The following is an 8,963-nucleotide window of genomic DNA, read 5'->3' as shown; positions in this document are numbered from 1 at the left end:
CGGTCTTGCTTTTCTAGTCAAATTTTGGTGTTGTATTTCCATGTACCAAAAATCAACAATGAAAAAAAGATACTGTTTGCAAAGAAAAATGTATGTGGTCAGGATGCGTATGCGCGTTGGGCGCACGGCCACCACATCCGAGAAATGGCCCGGACACGACCCCATTGCCCTACCCAAACGGACAGAATCCGGGCAATATGGAGGTCCATTTGGGGTCGTGCGTTGGAGTTAGCCTTACAAGTGGGACCGCAGTTGAGGAAACCGACTACCGGCAAACCTCCACCTCGCCCGCCGCGCGATGGCTGAGTTAGAGAAACTAGGAGGTTGAAGAGATAGCTATAGCATGGACTCCAAGAAATATGGTGTGAGATGGAAGTCATGCGGGTGGTGTGTGCCATACTCCTGGACGTGAATGCTTGTTCTGGCCCATGCCACCCTACTATATATCGAGGATTCGAGGTGCTGGTTACGTACAACGAACACATTAACATATGGCCCACCTCACACTGTGGCCAAATTTCCTGGAGTTTGTGCTAGGTTAAAAAGTGTTCTTTGTGAGGGTGGGTGGCCGGTCTCAAGTTTAAAACTTGTTGTATTACGTATACATAGACATAGAGATAGTGCAGCAGTTTTGAAAGTTTGAACCCAAACATCAAAATGCAATTTCTACTGGACTCATCCGAGGACCTAGGTGAAGGAAATATGCCCTAGAGGAAATAATAAAGTTGTTATTTATATTTCCTTATATGATGATAAATGTTTATTATTCATGCTAGAATTCTATTAACCGGAAACTTAGTACATGTGTGGATACATTGACTGGGTGATTATAAAGATGCTCTATAGGTGTCTCCGATGGTGTTTGTTGAGTTGGCATAGATCAAGATTAGGATTTGGCACTCTGTGTATCGGAGAGGTATCTTTGGGCCCTCTCAGTAATGCACATCACTATGAGCCTTGCAAGCAATGTGTCTAATGAGTTAGCCATGGGATGATGCATTACAGAACGAGTAAAGAGACTTACTGGTGACGAGATTGAACTAGGTATGATGATAACGATGATAAAGGGAACAACGTATGTTGTTATGCGGTTTGACCGATAAAGGCCTTCATAGAATATGTAGGAACCAATATGAGCATCCAGTTTCCACTATTGGTTATTGACCGGAGATGTGTCTCGGTCATGCCTACATAGTTCTCGAACCCGTAGGGTCCGCACGCTTAATGTTCGATGACGATTTGTATTATGAGTTATGTGATTTGATGACCGAAGGTTGTTCGGAGTCCCGGATGAGATCACGGAAATGACAAGGAGTCTCAAAATGGTCGATACATGAAGATTCATATATTGGAAGGTTACATTCAGACACCGGAATGATTCAGGTCGTTTCGGATGAGTTTCGGAGTACCGGGGGTTACCGGAACCCCCCCCCCCCCCAGGAAGTTATTTGGCCTCATGGGCCTAGTGGTGGAATAGAGGAGGCCGGCAAGGAGTGGCGCGCGCCCCTCCAAGCCAATCCAAATTGGGTTAGGCTTGGGGGGCCCCTTTCCTTCTCTCCTCCTTCTCCTTCCCTCCTTCCCATACTAGGAATAGGAAAGAGGAGGGGAATCCTACTTGGACTAGGGAGTCCTAGTAGGATTCCCCACACCTGGCGCGCCCCCCTTGGGCCGGCCAGGGGGCACCCCGTAGACACACAAGTTGATCTTTTAGCTGTGTGCAGTGCCCTCCTCCACAGTTACACACCTCGGTCATATCATTTTAGTGCTTAGGCAAAGCCCTGCGTTGGTAACTTCATCATCACCGTCATCACGCCGTCATGCTGACGGAACTCTCCCTCGGTCTCAACTAGATCAAGAGTTTGAGGGACATCATCGAGCTGAACGTATGCTGATCGCGGAGGTGTCGTGCGTTCGGTACTTGGATCGGTTGGATTGCGAAGACGTTCGACTACATCAACCACGTTACTAAACGCTTCCGCTTTCGGTCTACGAGGGTACGTAGACACACCCTCCCCTCTTGTTGCTATGCATCTCCTAGATAGATCTTGCGTGTTCGTAGGTCAAATTTTGATATACTGCGTTCCCCAACAGTGGCATCCGAGCAAGGTCTATGCGTAGATGTTATATGCACGAGTAGAGCACAATGAGTTGTGGGCGATAATAGTCATACTGCTTACCAGCATGTCTTACTTTGATTTGGCAGTATTGTTGGATGAAGCGGCCCAAACGACATTACATGACCGTGTTCATGATACTGGTTCTACCGACGTGCTTCGCACACAGGTGGCTAGTGGGTGTTTGTTTCTCCAGCTTTAGTTGAATCGACTTTTACTACGCCCGGTCCTTGTTGAAGGTTAAAACAACACACTTGACAAAAAATCATTGTGGTTTTGATGCGTAGGTAAGAATGGTTCTTGCTAGAAGCCCATAGTAGCCACATAAAACTTGCAACAACAAAGTAGAGGGCATCTAACTTGTTTTTGCAGGGCATGCTGTGATGTGATATGGTCAAGATGTGATGATATAAATTGTTGTATGAGATGATCATGTTTTGTAACAGTTATCGGCAACTGGCAGGAGCCATATGGTTGTCGCTTTATTGTATGAAATGCAATCGCCATGTAATTGCGTTACTTTATCACTAAGCGGTAGCGATAGTCGTAGAAGCAATAGTTGGCGAGACGACAACGATGCTACGATGGGGATCAAGGTGTCAAGCCGATGACGATGGTGATCATGATGGTGCTTTGGAGATGGAGATCGAAGGCACAAAATGATGATGGCCATATCATATCACTTATTTTGATTGCATGTGATGTTTATCCTTTGTGCATCTTATTTTGCTTAGTACGATGGTAGCATTATAAGATGAACTCTCACTAAATTTCAAGGTTCAAGTGTTCTCCCTGAGTATGCACCATTGCTACAGTTCGTCCTGCCGAGACACCAGTGATGATCGGGTGTGATAAGCTCTCTGTTCACATACAACGGGTGCAAGCCAGTTTTGCACAAGCAGAATACTAAGGTTAAACTTGGCGAGCCTAGCATATGCAGATATGGCCTTGGAACACTGAGATCGAAAGGTTGAGCGTGAATCATATAGTAGATATGATCAATATAGTGATGTTCACCATTGAAAACTTCTTCATCTCACGTGATGACCAGATATGGTTTAGTTTATATGGATCACGTGATCATTTAGATGACTAGAGGGATGTCTATCTAAGTGTTAGTTCTTAAGTAATATGATTAACTAAACTTTAATTTATCATGAACTTAGTACCTGATAGTATTTTGTATGTCTATTTTGTTGTAGACAAATGGCTCGTGCTACTGTTGCATTGAATTTTAATGCGTTCCTAGAGAAAGCTAAGTTGAAAGATGATGGTAGCAACTACATGAACTAGGTCCATAACTTGAGGATTATCCTCATTGCTACACAGAAGAATTACGTCCTGGTAGCACCGCTAGGTGCAAAGCCCACTTCAGGAGCAACTCCAGATGTTATGAACGTATGTCAGACAAGAGCCGATGACTACTCGATAGTTCAGTGTGCCATGCTTTACGGCTTAGAATCGGGACTTCAACGATGTTTTAAACGTCATGGAGAATATGAGATGTTCTAGGAGTTGAAGTTAATATTTCATGCGAATGCCCGGATTGAGAGATAAGAAGTCTCCAATAAGTTCTATAGCTGCAAGATGGAGGAGAATAGTTCCGTCAGTGAACATATACTCATAATGTTTGGGTACCACAAACACTTGACTCAACTGGGAGCTAATCTTCCTGATGATAGTGTCATTGACAGAGTTCTTCAATCACTACCACCAAGCTACAAAAGCTTTGTGATGAACTATAATATGCAAGGGATGGATAACACAATTCCCGAGGTCTTCGCAATGCTAAAAGCTGCGGAGGTAGAAATCAAGAAGGAGCATCAAGTGTTGATGGTCAACAAGAACACTACTTTCAAGAAGAAGGGTAAAGGGAAGAAGGGGAACTTCAAAAAGAACGGGAAGCAAGTTGCTTCTCAAGTGAAGAAACCCAAGTCTGGACCTAAGCCTGATACTGAGTGCTTCTACTGCAAAGGGACTGGTCACTGGAAGCAGAACCGCCCCAAGTATTTGGCGGATAAGAAGGATGGCAAAGTGAAAGGTATATTTGATATACATGTTATTGATGTGTACCTTACTAATGCTCGCAGTAGCGCCTGGGTATTTGATATTGGTTCTGTTGCTCGTATTTGCAACTCGAAACAGGGGCTACGGATTAAGCGAAGATTGGCTAAGGACGAGGTGACGATGCACGTGGGAAATGGTTCCAAAGTCGATGTGATCGTCGTCGGCATGCTACCTCTACATCTACCTTCGGGATTAGTTTTAGAACTGAATAATTTTTATTTGGTGCCAGCGTTAAGCATGAACATTATATCTGCATCTTGTTTGATGCGATACGGTTATTCATTTAAATCAGAGAATAATGGTTATTCTATTTATATGAGTAATATCTTTTAGGGTCATGCACCCTTGATAAGTGGTCTATTTTTATTGAATCTCGATAGTAGTGATACACATATTCATAGTATTGAAGCCAAAATATATAGGTTTAATAATTATAGTGCAACTTATTTGTGGCACTGCCGTTTATGTTATATTGGTGTAAAGCGCATGAAGAAACTCCATGCTGATGGGCTTTTGGAATCACTTGATTATAAATCACTTGATGCTTGCAAACCATGCCTCATGGGCAAGATGACTAAGACTCCGTTCTCCGGAACAATGGAGCGAGCAACAGACTAATTGGAAATAATACATACTGATGTATGTGGTCCGCTGAGTGTTGATGCTCGCGGTGCAGGAAATATGCCCTAGAGGCAATAATAAAGTTGTTATTTATATTTCGTTATATCATGATAAATGTTTATTATTCATGCTATAATTGTATTAACCGGAAACTTTGTACATGTGTGCATACATAGACAAACAGAGTGTCCCTAGTATGCCTCTACTTGACTATCTTGTTAATCAAAGATGGTTAAGTTTCCTAGCCATGGACATGTGTTGTCATTTGATGAACGGGATCACATCATTAGAGAATGATGTGATGGACTAGTCCCATCCGTTAGCTTAGTGATACGTCTCCAATGTATCTACTTTTTCAAACACTTTTGCCCTTGTTTTGGACTCGAACTTGCATGATTCGAATGGAACTAACCCAGACTGACGCTGCTTTCAGCAGAATTGCCATGGTGTTATTTTTGTTCGAAAATAGAAGTTCTCGGAATGACCTGAAATCCACGGAGACACGTTTTGGAATTAATGAAAAATATTGGCGAAAGAGTCAGCATCAGGGGGCCCACACCCTGTCCACGAGGTTGCAGGGCATGCCCCCTGGGGCATGCCCCCTGCCTCGTGGGCCCCCTGAGACTCCACTGACCTCAACCCCAACTCTATATATTCACTTTCGAGGAGAAAAAATCAGAGAGAAGGATTCATCGTGTTTTACGATATGAGCCACTGCCAAGCCCTAATCTTCCTCGGGAGGGCTGGTCTGGAGTCCATTCGGGTCTCCGGAGAGGGGAATCCATCGCCATCGTCATCATCAACCATCCTCCATCACCAATTTCATGATGCTCACCGCCGTGCATGAGTAATCCCATCGTAGGTGAGGGAGTCCTGGATTAGGGGGTATCCGGACAGCCGGATTATATCCTTTGGCCGGACTGTTGGACTATGAAGATACAAGATTGAAGACTTCGTCCCGTGTCCGGATGGGACTCTCCTTGGCGTGGAAGGCAAGCTTGGCAATACGGATATGTAGATCTCCTTCCTTGTAACCGACTCTGTGTAACCCTAGCCCCCTCTGGTGTCTATATAAACCAGAGGGTTTAGTCCGTAGGACAAACAACAATCATCCCATAGGCTAGCTTCTAGGGTTTAGCCTCTCTGATCTCGTGGTAGATCAACTCTTGTACTACTCATATCATCAAGAACAATCAAGCAGGACGTAGGGTATTACCTCCATCAAGAGGGCCCGAACCTGGGTAAACATCGTGTCCCCTGCCTCCTATTACCATCCGCCTTAGACACAAAGTTCGGGACCCCCTTCCCGAGATCCGCCGGTTTTGACACCGACATTGGTGCTTTCATTGAGAGTTCCTCTGTGTTATCATCATTAGGATTGATGGCTCCTTCAATCATCGATAGCGATACAGTCCAGGGTGAGACTTTTCTCCCCGGATAGATCTTTGTATTCAGCGGCTTCGCACTGCGGGCCAACTCGCTTGGCCATCTGGAGCAGATCGAGAGTTACGCCCTGGCCACCAGGTCAGGTTTGGAAGCCTAAACTACACGGCCGATATGCGTGGAGACTTGATCTTCGACGGATTCGAGCCCCTGCCAAGTGCGCCACACGGTCACGATGAGCATGATTTAGCTCTACCATCGGACTGTGTTCAGGAGATCGCACCGGCAACCACTCCGACCCTTAATTCGGAGCCAATTGCGCCATCCATGGACGGGTGGATAGACCCCTCCACGGAGGCCGTATCCTCAGGGGCGATCGAGCTGAGTATTGACCTTACCCTTCACGGGAGCCGTGACGCCGAACTACCGGATCCTTCCCCGGCCACAGACTCCGGACCGCCGGCACCCATGCCTATCGAATCCGACTGGGCGCCGATCATGGAGTTCACCTCCGCGGATATCTTTCAACACTCGCCCTTCGGCGACATACTGAACTCATTAAGGTCTCTCTCCTTGTCAGGAGAGTCCTGGCCGAACTATGTCCGGCAGGATTGGTATGCGGGTGACGAAGAAATTCGCCGCCCACCGACCACCCACTTAGTAGCCACTGTCGACGATTTGACCGACATGCTCGACTTCGACTCTGAAGACATCGACGGTATGGACGTCGATGCGGGAGACGAACAGGAACCACTGCCCACAGGGCACTGGACAACCACCTCATCATATGATATATACATGGTGGACACACCCAACTAAGGCAATGGCGACGGGACAACGGAGGATGACCCCTCCAAAAAGCAACCCAAGCACCGACGTCAGCGGCGCCGCTCTAAGTCTCGCCAAAGAAAAAGCAGTGATACCGGCATAGGAGATAATAGCACTCCGGACAGTGCCGAAGATGACAACAATCCCCTGCAGCAAGATTTAGAGCAGGAGGATGGAGAAGCCAGCCCTCCCGAGAGAGCGGCAGGTGGAGAGGCGGAGGATGATAATTACATGCCTCCCTCCGAAGATGAGGCAAGCCTCGACGATGACGAATTTGTCGTGCCTGAGGATCCCGTCGAGCAAGAGCACTTCAAGCACCGGCTTATAGCCATGGCAAATAGCCTTAAGAAAAAGCAACAACAGCTTCAAGCTGATCAAGATTTGCTAGCTGACAGATGGACTGAAGTCCTTGCGGCCGAGGAATATGAACTTGAATGCCCCTCCAAGAGTTACCCAAAGCGCAGGTTGCTACCCCGACTGGAGGAGGAAGCATTAAAACCTACATGTCCAGCATATGACGCGGCTGATCGGCCACCTCGTGGCCGCGATAGAGAGGCATTTCAGCCAAAAGCTCAGCCCGCACCCCGACGCCACTCAAATAAAAATGTCAAGGCACGGGGAAACACGCTAGACCTGCGAGACGTATTGGAGGACAAAGCAAAACATGCAAGATCGATCTACGGATCATGAGGGCACGCCACTACGCGAGATGATAACCGTCACGCCGGATACAGTAAAAGTAAATCCGGTCGGGCCGAACACAGCGGACAAGACTCATTTGAGCTGCGTCGCGACATAGCCCAGTACAGAGGCGCCGCACACCCCCTATGCTTCACAGATGAAGTAATGGATCACCAAATCCCAGAGGGTTTCAAACCCGTAAATATCGAATCATACGACGGCACAACAGATCCTGTGGTATGGATCGAGGACTTCCTCCTGCACATCCACATGGCCCACGGTGACAATCTACACGGCATCAAATACCTCCCACTTAAACTCAAAGGACCAGCTCGGCATTGGCTCAACAGCCTGCTAGCAGAATCCATTGGCTGTTGGGAAGATTTGGAAGCCGCATTCCTCGACAACTTCCAGGGCACTTATGTGCGACCACCAGAGGCCGATGACTTGAGCCACATAATTCAGCAGCCAGAGGAATCGGCCAGGCAATTTTGGACACGGTTCCTGACAAAGAAAAATCAAATCGTCGACTGTCCGGATGCAGAGGCCCTAACAACTTTTAAGCACAACATCCACGACGAGTAACTCGCCCGACACCTTGGCTAGGAAAAGCCGAAATCTATGGCAGCCCTCATGACACTCATGACCCTCTTTTGCACGGGAGAGAACAACTGGCTGGCTCGCGGCAATAACATATCAAAGAACCATGGTACTTCAGATACCAAGGATAGCAATGGTAGGTCACGTCGCAACAAACATAAGAGCCGCATCAACAACGACAATACCGAGGATACGACAGTCAATGCCGGATTCAGAGGCTCTAAACCAGGTCAGCAGAAAAAGCCATTCAAAAGAAGCACTCCGGGCCCGTCCAGTTTGGACCGTATACTTGATCGCCCGTGTCAAATACACGGCACCCCCGACAAGCCAGCCAACCACACCAACAGGGAATGTTGTCTGTTCAAGTAGGTCGGCAAGTTAAATGCTGAAAACAAAGATAAGGGGCCACATAGCAATGACGAGGAAGAGCCCCGGCCGCCGAACACCTGAGGACAGAAGAGGTTCCCCCCACAAGTGCGGACGGTGAACATGATATACGCAACTCACATCCCCAAGAGGGAGCGGAAGCGTACGCTAAGGGACGTATATGCGTTGGAGCCAGTCGCCCCAAAGTTCAACCCATGGTCTTCCTGTCTGGTCACCTTCGACCGCAGGGACCACCCCACTAGTATCCGTCATGGTGGATTCGCCGCACTGGTCCTAGACCCA

This window comes from Triticum urartu, chromosome 5 (genome assembly GCF_003073215.2).
Source record: "Triticum urartu cultivar G1812 chromosome 5, Tu2.1, whole genome shotgun sequence".
Taxonomy (NCBI): Eukaryota; Viridiplantae; Streptophyta; class Magnoliopsida; order Poales; family Poaceae; genus Triticum; species Triticum urartu.
The sequence above is the reverse complement of the archived record's forward strand: the minus strand, read 5'-3'. Positions refer to the sequence as shown.